Source organism: Callospermophilus lateralis, chromosome 7, assembly GCF_048772815.1.
Source record: "Callospermophilus lateralis isolate mCalLat2 chromosome 7, mCalLat2.hap1, whole genome shotgun sequence".
NCBI classification, from domain to species: Eukaryota; Metazoa; Chordata; class Mammalia; order Rodentia; family Sciuridae; genus Callospermophilus; species Callospermophilus lateralis.
This window is the reverse complement of record NC_135311.1, coordinates 141006347-141020008: the sequence shown is the minus strand read 5'-3', so window position 1 is coordinate 141020008 and position 13662 is coordinate 141006347.

Sequence of the window (13662 nt, the reverse complement as noted above, 5' to 3'; positions counted from 1 at the left end):
CTGGCCTGCCCTTGCTGGCAGGTATGCCCAGGTGAGAACTGAGGGCTGTTGCGCTCCTCCCCAGCGACTGTCCAGCTTACAACACAGCACTCGCCTGTGCACTTGGCAGTGACTTTCAAAATCGGCTGTCTCCTGCTGCCCCATGTGGACATTACAGATGTGGAGTTTAAGGGACACTCGGCAGAGTTTGACAGAAGGACCATGGGACAGGACTGGGGGGGGGTGGGGGGGGACGTGGGGGGGGCAGGACTCAGCAGGCACCTCTGGGAGGGGATGAGTAGCCCAAGGGCAGGGTGTGGCGTTACTGGATGTGAGAGGACATCAGGGTGAAATTAAACTGCGCCCACAGGATTCTTGCTAGACTGGCTCTCTGCACACCAGCGATTAGGTGGTTAAATGGAATCCTAAGGAGGTCTGGTCTATGCTCAACTGCATGCAGAGTAACTCAGAAGTTTTGGGGGAAAGGAGGTCGTTCATTGGGTGACATTTTAGTGACTTTCTTGACTTCACTCAAGGCTCAGGAAAGAGCCTGTTGGAGTGAGAATCCTGCTGCCTGCATCTATTTATGGACATAAACTGATCCTGCTCCCTCGTTCTGGAGCAGGGACTATTGTGGCTCCCATCAGGCTCCCCAGGCCTCCCACCCTGGCCCTCGGGAGCCTGGAGTCTCCTGTGAACAGGGCACTAGACCAGCGTGTCTAAAGGGTTCAGAGGAATTGGACTGAGACATCTCCTCTCTCTGCTTCCATTTCTCCCTCATTTCCCAGAGGCTGAAAAACATCCCACACAGCTAGGGGCCTGGGGCCCTGCCCTGAGGGGGCTCTGAGAATTCTGGAGTGTCCTGACAAAGCCTGGCCCTCTGAGAAGCCCAGGGCCCGGAGAGGAGGTCTGGGGCGGCAGGAGAAGCGAGGTAGGGAAAGGTGAGCCCTGCAGGCAGCTGCTTATCCTTAGGATGGACACCTGGCCCGGGAGGGCCAGGCCTGGTCCTGGCCAGACGCAGATCTGAGACCTGCCCTCTCCCCTCGCAGCCGGGCTGCCTTCCTCCCCCACCCCTGCCCTTAGCTCCCTGGGTGTTGCTCTCCATCCTGTTTCAGGACTCCACAGGAACACTGAGGGGCAGGACTGAGGACCGGGCTTCACAGCTTTTGGCCCCGTCCAGGGGGAACTGAATGTGCCATCTCCTCCCAGTCGACGGGCTGCAACTGGTTGCATCTGGGCCCACCCAGGTTTCCTAGGGTTCCCCACACTCCAGATCAAAGCTTCCTTTACTGCCCCCCATATCCCAGGTTCATGACCAAACTGACCCCTCCACCTCCCTGGCTGCCCAACGCTGGGTTCCAGCTCCATCTGCGAAGCCTGTTTGGTCTAGCTCGTCTCACAATCTCTGCCTCTGTCCTCAGGGGCCTCCCTCCCTGGCCCCACCCCTGCCCATCCATGTCCGCTGTCCTCCCAGGGATCCGGAGGTGACTCCAGCCCCACTCATATGGCTCCTCCTGCTGGGCTCCTCAGAGGCCCCTAGACGAGGTAGCTCCTGGGTCTCACCCCGTGTTTTCCGGATGTCCCCAGGGTGCTGTGTGACGGGGACCATGAACCTGCACAGATGCACCTGTTACTGGGAACCTGGACATGAACTTGACCACAAGCTCGGTGGAGGCCATTCCAGCCGCCTCTGAGCCCCTGTGAGGTGGGAGGTGGCTCCTCGGTGGCCTGGCCTCCTCCCCCTCCCAAGCCCTTGCTGGCTGGGAAGATGGCAGCGCCGGGGGCTGAGGTGATGGTGGTCTCAGGAGAGACAGAAGCATCCGGAACGCCTCTCTTCCCGAGCTTTTCCGGGCCTCCCCTTCCTTGGCCTCACCCTCCTTGGCCATTTTTCATTGCCTGGACCAGGATCTTATTAAGCACATAATGAGCAGCAGAGGTCACCTTGAGCAGGGGCCAGAGACCTCCAGGTGTATATCTTCATTTAAAAGCTGTAGCCACAGATGCCCGCTGTACTGAGGAGGTGCTTTTCTCCCCAGGACCCACAGGGAAAGACGATGTGAATGGTGACGATTCTCAGGGACATTTACCGTAGCCCAGGAGCCAGGGTTGGGTCCGGGGAAGCTTTCCTGGGCAGAAGGAGCTGCATCTCCCCAGATGTGCGGCTCTCACAGTGCTGCTTTGCCCCCCCCCCGCCCCATTCCAGTGGCCTTCGGCTATAATTAATTCTTGAATATGACAATAAATCAAAGCTTTGAAAATTGGAAGAGACTTTCCTCGCCCTCCGCGCGCTCTGCCGTGTGCTTTAGTGCCCCCCGCCCGCTCCGTGTCAGCCCTAACAGACTGAAACTCGAGCAGATGTTCCAGAAACTCATTTTGAGATGAAATCCATGTTCCAGTCTGCAGACTCTGGGCCTGAATCACAAAAATAAAATCAGAAACAGCGCCCCTCACCCCACCCGGCTCACTCTGTGCTTTGTTGCCTGTCGACGCCAGGCCCCTCCTGGGGCCCGCTCAACCTGCCAGATTCCAGAGCGTTCCGTCTGGCAATGGCGTTTCCTTGCCTGGGACCCACTCTGCCATCGAGCCCTTCACGACGCGGTCTCTCCTCGCTGCAGCGTCCTGCAGACAGGCCCCGTAATTGACAGAAATCATAACAACACACAACGAAGGAAGCTCTCTTCCCCCAGTGCGTGAAGCCCCTGGGTGCAAACCGCAGGTGAAACCAGGCGGCTGCTTCCGGGCTCCTCCATGCACTTTCAAAACTGCTTTCCTTGGTTTTCCCACCGGAGTCCCCCAGTTCACCCCAGGTTCCATCTTTAGCCTCCACAGTTTCAAGCCGAGGAACAATCATCCTGCTTCTCCTGATGAGCCGTCTCCTCTGCATTGATTTTGGAGAAAGAGCCCCAGGTGCGGGACAGAGTCCAGGGAGACCAGATGTCCCAGGCCCAGTGGAGGCCGAGAGGAGTATTTGAAAATGAGCCTGGTGGACCCCTGGCCGGCTCCTCCACCCCTGACCCTGGCCTTGTGTGCCAGCTCAGGGGCAGCTGTAATGGCGGAACCTCAGGGAAATCTTTGTCCATCTCAGAGGCTGTGGTTTAAATCTGGCTCCTGCCTCTGAAACCTGGGCAAGTTATTCAAGCACCAGCGGCCTCGGTTTCCTCTTCTATGAAACGCACCTCTCTTCATCGACATTGGGTGCAAGATTCAAGAGAAGTAGCACGGGAACGTCATTTATGATCTGTGCCTTAGTTGTTTGAGCATGCCTAGGCCAGCTGTGAGGTGCTGGACAGTCCCTCTGGGAGCCCTGGCCAGGGCACCCGAAACAGCGGGATGACACAGGGAGCCACACAGCGTGACCTGCCCTGCCAGCCCCAGGAGTGCGGCCTCCAGGAACCTGGGTGGAATCTTGGAGGACAGCCCTGTGGAGGCAGCCACCACTCTGGTCTCACGTCAGGCTCTACATCATCTCGCTTCCGTGGGCTGGTGTCCCGAGAGTGGTGTTGGATCAGCGGGGCGGATCACTGACTTCCTCACTTGGTATTTGGAAGCATCAGGAAGGTGGTGGGAATAAAACTGTCCAGAAAGAAGCAGTCCCCTGAGTGCCCGTGAGGTCCCAGCAGCTGTGGAGTGACCCACCCCTGCTGAACCTGGGACGTGTGTGACAACAGGCGGGATGGGAGGACAGCTGTGGGTCACGTGTGGCCTCTGCGGGGACCAGCTGTGGCTGAGCATGGGGCACACTGCTCTGCAGCCCAGCTGCCCACCCACAGGGGGTGCCGGCTCAGTGGCGGTCATGCCTCCTCAGGGACACTTGTTGGGAGCCTCTCCCAGGTGCCCCGCCCTCCGGGTGAGCCGGTCCTCGACACCGTCTCTCGGTTACCCACAGGATATAGCACAATTAGCGTTGGGCGTGCTGTGAATTTGCTTCATGATTCTGGGGCTGCTTAACACAGCGTGCATGGAATGAATGAGGTTTCACAGCGAGCCCCTCCGCCTGGCTGCAAATATCTAAAAGACAGCCGCGGAGCTGGAAATTTAAGGACGTCACTTAACAGTATGGCTTGGATCTAGAATGCCACCAAAGGCTCAGGTGCTGAAGGTGTGTTCCCCAGGGCGGCCTCTGGGAATTGCTGGGATGCGGGGACTCTGCCCCCAGGAGTGTGATGCGTGCAGGTTGGGTGGGCTCCTGGAGGCGCGGGTCTGTACCGGGTAGGTGTGGCTGGAGGACAGCCACGGGAGCCTTTCTTGGAAGGAATTCTTGACCCCAGTCCCTTCCTCTCCTGCTCTGCTTCCCAGCTGCTAGGAATTGAGCAGCTTTCCTCCCCCAGGCCCGTCCTCCAAGAGGCCCAGTCTCCCCTCAGGCCCAGAGCTATGGCACCAAAGGCCACGGACAGAGGCCTCTAAAACTGGGAGCAAGAGAGACCTTTCCTCCTGAGTTGTCACGTGGGGGTCCTGGTTGCAGTGCTCAGTGGCTGACGAAGCCCCCAGTTGTGTCTCTGGACATCTGTCCTGATCGCAGAGCTCTCTGTCTGCATTTCCTCCACCTGGGTGTGCCTGGCCTCCCTGCAAGGCCTGGCCCCAGTGCCCGCCACCATCCTTGACCCCTGCAAGCCACCTGTCATGCTTCTCTGGTTAAGAATCACTGCTCAGGGGCAGCTGTCAAGCCACTGTGCAGGCAGGAAATGGACCTTGGCAGGGCGGGAGAGAAGGCCCTCACCCTCCAGGCCTCCCCTGACCACTCCCCTCCCTCCTCAAGGTCACCTCTCCCCCAGCTGCTTATGATGACAACACTCTATGCTCTTGTTTGATTGACAGCTTTGGCACCTGGGCACACACTCCCTAGGCAGAGTCCAGACCCAGCCTGCTGGCGGTCTTTCCAGGAAAGGTCTGGACCGCTGTGTTCTCTGCGACTTCTTTAGCGGATCATTGGCGTGTGAGGCTTCACGGGAGCCGATGTGCATGGCTGGAACTCACTCATCTCTCACCGGCGTCTCATTGCTGTGTTAATTTGGTTTTACGATTTCTATATCCATCTACGGCTGATAGACACTTGGAGCAGTGTCCGTTCGCAGCTCTGAAAATTCCCTGCACAGGTCTCCTGTATAAAAATATGCCCTCCCCCACCAGGAAACAGCAGGGCAGAGGCCCTGGCATCTCGTTACAGTATTAATTTGCATTTTCCTAATTAATCATGGGGTTGAGTATCTTTGTGTTTGTTTTTCTGGACAATTGGATTTCACCTTTCTTAGCAAGCTCTTGTGCTCTGTATTGTATGTGACGCCTGTGAGGCCACTGACGGGCTCTGTGGGTTGCCCGACATCCCTGTGTGGAGTAACAGTTCTCTGTATCGTCTGGACACTGGTGCGCTGCTCATCATTATTGTTTCGATCCCTTCTTCTACTCTGCAGCATGTCTTTCCACTCCAAGGTGTCTTCTGGTAAATATTCATAATTTTAACATAATCAAATTTATTATTCCTTTATTTTAGCAGTTTATCACCTTGTTAAAAAGTCCTTTCTCACCTCATATCATGCATGGTTTAGATGGGTGTGCTGGCACACGCCTGTAATCCAGTGGCTGGGGAGGCTGAGGCAGGAGGATCACAAGTTCAAAGCCAGCCTCAGCCACTTAGTGAAGCCCTAAGAAACTTAGCAAGACCCTGTATTTAAATAAAATATATGGTTTAAAAAGGGCTATGGGTGTGGCTCAGTGGTTAAGTGACCCTGGGTTCAATCCCCAGCACAAAAAATCATCATGGTAATTCCTGTTTCTCTGGGGAGAGTCATCTCACTTGCACTTGGCTTGTCTCTTCTCCTCCCGAGGTGGCCTGTGGCTTCCGCACCTGGCTCTTGCTTATCTCTGTGTCAACACAACGCTGTCCTGGTCATCCTGAGGGAGGGCAGATTGCTGGAGAGACCCCCGTGAGTCAAGCCCACTCATGAATGCATTCCCACTTCAGGCTGGGACTTGAGGGGCCAGTGGCCATCAGCAAGTGCCCACAGATGGAAGAGTGCTTCTGCACAGGGGCTGTCCCCTGGAGTGCTGTCCAGGAGGACCATAGCCTGAAGAAACTTGGCTTGAAAGATGTCATGGGCGGGCGGCTGAGCCATGAGGCCATCAGAGCTGGACCCAGCCCAGCAACCTCCACAGGCGGCCAGTGAGGCAGGCAGCTGAGCAGAGTTGGCAGACCAAGGCACAGAGAAGGACAAATAAGCCACTTTTGCACCGAGGTATTTGTTACGCAGCAGTAGGCAGAGGAAACAATGGGCCTGGCTGTGCCCGGGCCTCTGCACCTCTGCTGCCCAGACCTGCTCTCCGGCTCCAGCTGCTCCGTCCCACTCCAGCTCCGACTTCTCTGCCGGAGCCTCTCACTGGGGCCTTTTTGTCCACTCTGCATGGTCCTGTCCACCTCTGCCTAAATGGCAAACAAAGAAAAATAAAACAAACCACCTTGTTCTCAGCATATCTGTAAAAGTCATGCGTCACTTCAGTTAAGATCATGTCCAGGATGAGGGAATCGAAGCCCGTGCTCTAGCATCCCGAGCCCCCCCTGAGGTCTGTCTCTGTCCTTGGTTGTGCCTTGCCCCTCCACGCGTGGGAGGGGTGGGAGGAGGTGGACCTGTGAGGGCAGAGCCTGGGGAGAGCTCGCAGGTTAGCGAGGCTGCCTGGGCTTCCTGCCTTGTCACATGGTCTCCTGCTCCCTCCCCCATATGTTTCCACTCTGGTGACCTGCCAGGTGATGTAGCCACTACCAGAGGTCAGTGCTATCCCCCAGCCCTGGAAATTCCAAATCTGTAAGGTGCATGCCACCCTGTCAGCGCCCAGCCCCAAGCATTTCGTCCTAGTGACGGACAGGGGACTAACGATTTCCTCCCTCCTCTTCACAGGAAGAGCACCTGCAAGTAACTGCTCTCAAAATCTCTGTATGTGCCTTTCCTGTAAATATTTCCACTTTCCTTTTACACACACACACACACACACAAAATGCCAATTTGTGAAAACTTTTTGGTGTCATTATGCATGAACTCCTGTTAGAGCTCATAACAGCTAATTGTTTCTCCTTTTAAAATTCATCCTACTTCCCCAGCACTATCCAGGATGCATTAAATGAAGAGCGATCATCTTTTTGGCGGCTTGAGCAGACTCTATCACTGAATTGTGCCGCCATCGATTGATTCCCAGTTGATGGACTTTGGGTTCCTCCCCACTCCCTTCCCCACAATGCTGCAGGGGACATGTCTGCAGGTCACCTGGGCACGCAGGCAGGGTGTCAGCTCTGGGTGAAACAGAAGAGAGATGTATGGGTTCCAGGCTAGTCTGGGCTTTGCCAGCTAATTTCACACGCTCTCTAAAGCCTTTGCCAACACTCGGTGCCCATACACAGTGGTAGATTTGATTTTATGAGAACTTCCCTTATAAAATCACTTGGAGTTTGTCAGAAATACTTGGGGAAATGTTTTAAATCAGTCTCAACCTCGAGTCACACAGCTTTGTGCAGAACTCCATACGGGTTGTTACTGTCCCCAGCCCTGTGAATTGGCTTTTCAATGTGTTGGTACATCTGTGGTTTTCTCTTCCTAATTGTTATTCCTTCACAGATAATTTTATTTTCTTTATAGAAAGATCTAACATTCTCCTTCTTTGACCTTCTCAGTTCTTCCCTTGTTAATTATTATTCTTTTTCTTGTGCATATTTATTAGGTGCATGGTAATTGGATGCAAGGATACAGGATGTAATGATCCAGCTGCTGTAGTCAGCATTTCCACCTCCTTCCACAGCTGATTTTTTTTTTTTTTGGATGGACATGTAATAGCTGCACATCTCTATGAGGAACAGTGTGTGTGCTGATCAAGTCAGGGTGCTTAACTCCCCATCTCTTGTCCTTACTTTGGGAGTGGAAGCCTTGAGCTTTTCCCCTAGTTATTCATAAGCTGCATTGTACCAGACCCTGGGCACGGAGGGAGGGTGGGGGGCAGCGGCCCAGCCTGCGGTGGTTCCTGGACACGGGTTGTTTTCCATCTCCTCCTCCCTGTTCCATGTCTTGGTCACCTCCTGCTTGGGCTTCCTCTGCAGTTTGACCCATCTCCTCCTGGAGCCCATCTCCGCCTCTCGTGACGTCTCCGCTGGGTCCTGGGCTCTTCCTCCTCATTATCCTTTTCATCTCTGTCTAGAGCTGAAAATAGATTTTCCCTCCTAATGTCCTTCTGGTAGTTTCTCTCTGGTTGCTTTTCAAATCGGCGGATTCATTCTTCATGCTTTCTGATCTTCCCATCACTAGTTTTCCTCCTGTGTCTCTCCTTTTGTTTTTAGATATCATTTCGCACTGTCACTGACCAACGGAGGGGGACGGGGCAGGGGGCGGGCATCCTCCCCACACGCTGCAAATGATTTCACCACATTGCTGAAGGTCCCTGCAAAAGTGATTTATTAACACAGGAGATCTAGCTAGATTCTTTCCCTGGAGAATTTTACCAAAGATTTTTCAAAAGAACATCATCAGAATAGGATGCCTTTCAGAAAATAGAAGAGAGTACTTCCCAGTTCATTCTGTGAAGCTGGTATGGTATCAATACTGACATCCAAAAACAAAAGAGCAAAAAATTTTAATTACAACTGCAGATGAATGTCCCTTATCAACATAGATATTTTAAGTCCTTCACAAAATATTAGCAGACAGGTCATGGTCAGTTACACCATGACCAAGTGGGGCTTATTCCAGGGACTAAAGGCTAATTTGATATTTTAATATCAAGTAATGTGCTATTCCATATTAACAGGCAAAGGGAGGAACATTGCATGACAATATTAATTAATGCAGAAAATATATTTAACAAAATCCAATATCCATCATGATAAAAAAATTGTTAGAATAATGAAAATATAAGGGAACTTCCTGAACTTGATAAATAACATCAGCAAGAAACTCTGCAGCGTTGTGTTTAATGGTGAGAAGCTGGGCACTTTCCCTCTCTGAGTGGGAGCGGGGAAGGGTGTGTGCCCTCGCCATTCTCATGTGACACATTGTTGAAGGGGGAAAAGAAGGAATTAAAGACAGAGATTGGAAAGGAAGAAATTAAGCACCCCTATTTGCAGACGGTATGGTCATCAACATTGAAAATCCCAAGGAGAGCGACCAGAGAAGGAACAAAGGTTGCTAGATACTAAGTAAACATACAACATCAATTGAATTTTATATATCAGCAATGAACACATGGACACTGAAATTTAAAGCGCAGTATTTTCAATCACTTAAAAATTAAATGAGAAGTATAACACTAACAAAATGCAATCTGTAGACCACTTTCAGTAGTATGCCCATTTAAACAATTCTGAGTCTAACCATCCAGGAACAGGGTTGAGGCTTTTCACCCTCCAGTGTCTTGTTCAATTTCTTTCTTCAGTGTTCCATAATTTTTATTGTATAGCTCTGACCAAGGATTAACACCCAGAATTTAAAAAACAAAAAAAACCTCAAAACTTTTAACATCAACTAAATAAACAACTTGGTGATAAATGGGCAAATGAACTGAACAGACAGTCCCCTAAAGAAGATGCACAATGACCAGTGATTATATGGAAAATGTTCAGTGTCTTGAGCTATCAGGGAAATGCACATCAAAATGACACAAACAGTCCATTTTACCTTCGTTAAAATGGCCATCACCAAGACCTCAAATAATACTAAGTGCTGGTGAGGATGCGGGGGAAGGAGACCCTTACACACTCTAGGTGGGAATGTGAGTCAGAACTGCCACCGTGGAAACCAGTATGGAGGTTCCTCAAAATAGAACAGAATAGAACTGCATACCATCCAGCCGTTCCCCTCCCGGCCTATGCCCCAGGAATTCAGCTCGGCATACTATAGAGACACCTGCACACCTGCGCTCCTTGCAGCACTATTCACAAGTGGCAAGTTTTGGAATCAGCCTAGGTGCCTGTCAGTGGATGAACCCCTGTCAGGGTAAGAGAAAGTGAGATTACACACAAAAATGGAGTATTATTCAGCCATAAAAAGAAAAAAAGCCGCGTCATTTATAGGAAGATGGAAGGGACTAGAGGTCATAATGCTAAGTGAAATAAGCCAGGCTCAGAAGGAAATTGCCACCTGTTCCCTCCAGGTCACGGGGCAGAGAAAGCATGATGGGGTAGCTATAATCCAAGCGTGTTATGTGTTTGCACACATCTGCTGCAGTAAAACCCATTCCTCTGCCTAATTAGTATGCTCTAGGAAAATTTAAAAAAAATTTCAGTACACAATATTTGTGTACTGAAAACCAAAAAATGCTGATGGAAGAAATGGAATCTGCAGGAATGGAGAGACACACTGTGTTCATGAATTGGAGATTCGAGAGAGCAAATGTATCAATTCTCCCATAACAATACACAAGTTTAAAACAAATTGTATCAAAATCTTAGCAAGTTTTTTTTTTGTAGATACAGATAAGATTATTCTGAAAGTCACAGAGGAGATTAAATAGCTAAAATATTTTGGAGAAGAAAAAAAAAAGAGGGAGGATTTGGTCTATGCAGTTTCAAGACAGCATATAGCCATGGTGATCTGGAACGGGTGGCAGAGAGATGAGCAGGAAGATAATGGAATGGAGCAGAGAACCCAGAAATAGACCCACGTAAATATTCCCAGAGGGCTCGCTTCAGCTTCCAGAACGTTCCTCACTTAGTGTTAGGCTGATGTGTGCTTATGTAAGGCATCAATTACTCAAAAGCTCTCAGCGTGGAGAATGGTATAAGGTATTTGAGGAAAGAATCGCCCCCATTTATCAACCAGGAGACACACCCAGCTGGAGCAGAGCCCCCGACAGCCGCTGGTTCTCCTGTGCTGATCTGAGCCCAGTAGGTTCAAGATCAAGTTGACAAATGCACTTGGACCTACCACGGTGCTCCGCCTCTTCCAGGGACCCTGTGTCGCAGCCACCTCTCAGGCACCACACGGGCCCCCTTCTGGGTCCTTCTTCTGGCTGTCAGCTCTGCAGAGGGACAGCCTGACATCACTGACTTCAGGCCGTAGGACACCTCGACCTCTGAACCCCAGGGTTCGTTCTCGGTGGTCTGCTGGCTGGGTGAGACCTCTGCAGGCCTGCTAGATCCCTCCCCCAACAGCAGCGAGCACAGGAGAGCCAAGACCCTTCACTAGCCAGTGGGGGGGCCGGTTCCTCCCTTCCTGAGCGGTGTTCCGAGGCTCCACCTGACAGGTCCTCAGGTCAAGAACGGCCACCCCACGAAACTCGGAAAGCAGACAAGCAATAAGGGATGTTTGATGTAAGTGTACAACAAACACTGCGTGGAACATAGGGAGACTCCAAGCATTCTGTGGTTACCTGAATTTCACGCCCTCTTGGGATTCCTGTGTTTTATTTACGACATCTGGGGATGGCTGCTCAGAGAGGGGCCGTGGCTGTAAGGGGTCCCCCGCCCCCGACTCTCCCTCCTTCCATCTCCTCTTCCCTGACCCTCGCCTTCCTCCTAGAATCACACCGAGTTACTCCCATTTAAGTCCTTGCCTCAGGCTAATACACTCTAAGAGTCTTCAAAGAAGAGAAAGCAGTTTTTTAAAAAGCCAGTGCAGAAGTCAAGAAAACCCTCTTCAACCCACACGTGTGGGTGTTCCTCGGCCGACATCTGCGCGGGTCGCTGTGGTCCAAGTCAGACAGGCTCCCTGTCCCCTCTTTCCCTCTGGGTCTTTGCAACACCTTTTGAAGTCTGAAGGGATAGTAACTAAGACCAGTACTTAGGTCTAAGCCTTAAGAAGTCCTTCAGCCTGGGTAAGTCACCTGTGCCCTACTTTGGCAAAATGTTTTTGAAGTGTTCATCCTGGAGGCCGGAACTTTCCTTTCCAAGACGATGGGAAGGCCTGTGGGAAAGGAGAAGGTAATAAGGCCTCAACCTCCCCAGTGGGCTTGTGTTAGCTTCCAGAACTTTCCTTAGTATCGATGAGCTGCTATGGGCTTACATAATGTGTGTGTGTGTGTGCGCATGTGTGTGCGTGTGTGTGTGTGCACGTGTGTGTGCGTATGTGCGTGTGTGGGCATGTATGTGTGTGTGTGTGTGCGTGTGGTTGGGTTAACTACTTTCCTTACCTTGGAAACAGAAACTCCTGTGAGATCCAAGTGAAAGTCATTTCTGCTCCCCGTCCATCATCTTGGGCAAGATCATTCTGTTGTGACAGATGCATGATTGTGTTGATTAGCTTTCTGTCACTTTAACAAATACCCGAGATAATCAAGTTGTAAAGAGAAAAGGCTTATTTCTTCAGCACTTGGTTTTGGAGGTCCCAGTTCATGGCCGGGTGGGCCTGCTGATCAGGCCTGCAGGTGGGCAGGGCCTCAGGGTGGGATCACGTGGCAGGACAGCACGGTCCCTTCACAGCGGGCAGTGGAGAGGACCCAGAGGAGGGGGCTGAGGTCCTCCCATGTGCAGGGCCATGTCGCCACTGACCTCAGCCTCCCACATGGCGCACGTCACTCGCGTTCCACCGCCTCCTCAAACCTGCACGCAGGGAGCACGCCCTCAGCACCTGGACCTCTGAGGGACACTGGGAGCCCAAGCTCTAGCGTGGCTGCTGTACCCGTCCTGCTGCAGGAGCAGGAGGGACCGGCAAGAGCACTTTAGTGTAACTGAAGTCAGTTCTGAAGGGCCTCCCGGCAGGGCGTCCCCTCCCCTGTGGCACAGGCAGCAGAGGCCCCTGGTGGGGCCATGAGGATGCACTCCGGCCACTCCTGTGTCCACTCAACCTCTGGACTGGGGCCTGGGAGCAGGGCCTGGCCGCTGCATCCAGGGGGCCCTGGGGAGGAGCCTGGGCATCTTTCCCTGTTTGTGCCTCTCTTCTGGAGGCTGCAGGGCTCCGTTTCCCTCACTCCCTCTTCCCCGGCCTCTTGCACATGCCTCTGTGCGAAGGGGCCTGGAAGTGTTGGGGTGGCCCCTGCAGCACATCCTCTAGGGCACCCCAGGGGCCCCTCCCCTCGGCGTCACTCAAGGTGGAGCCGCCTGTCTGGGCAGGGGACAGCATCCTCGTCCCGCTGGCTCCAGCTCCAGTGTGATGCATGGTGCTGGTGACAGCCCGGCAGCCAGTCCTCAGCTCCCTGTCCTGAGCCAGTCCTGCAGCCCTCACGGCAGCTGCTGCTTTTTATAGCCTCGCTGCCCGAGCGGCGAGTCGCCAGGTGTGCCTCTAAGTAGCAAAATTAGGACTCACTCAGTGCTTCGGTGGTGCCAATTAGCTTCCCAGTGTGAGCGCCGAGATTTTTTCTAATTAAGGCAGGAACAGTCTCTGGGTCTATAATAATCTCATTTAAAGTGTGTCTAAAACATTTCACATGCTTTGTTCAGGAGCCTCATTCCGGTCCGTTTTTAAAGCATGTGCAATAGATCTCTGAGGGGCCAGGTCTCCGGCTGGTGGTGTGTTCCTGACGCGCCCGCAGCTCCGGGACACGGCTGCCCTTCACAAGACAGATGGGCAGGTGGATTAAGGCAGAGGCTGTGACCTCCTGAGTCTTGACCGTGTGTGCGGGAGGCCTGCTCCTCGTGCTTCTCAGGAAGAGGGAGTAAGCCTGTCCTCCGGACCAGGCCAGCCGGCCTCTCTGCCTCCAGGCTCTGACCCCCACCCACAGCAGGAGCTCAGGCTCAACTTGCAAAAGGAATTCGAGTGAGAACCAAGATGCACAGCTGGA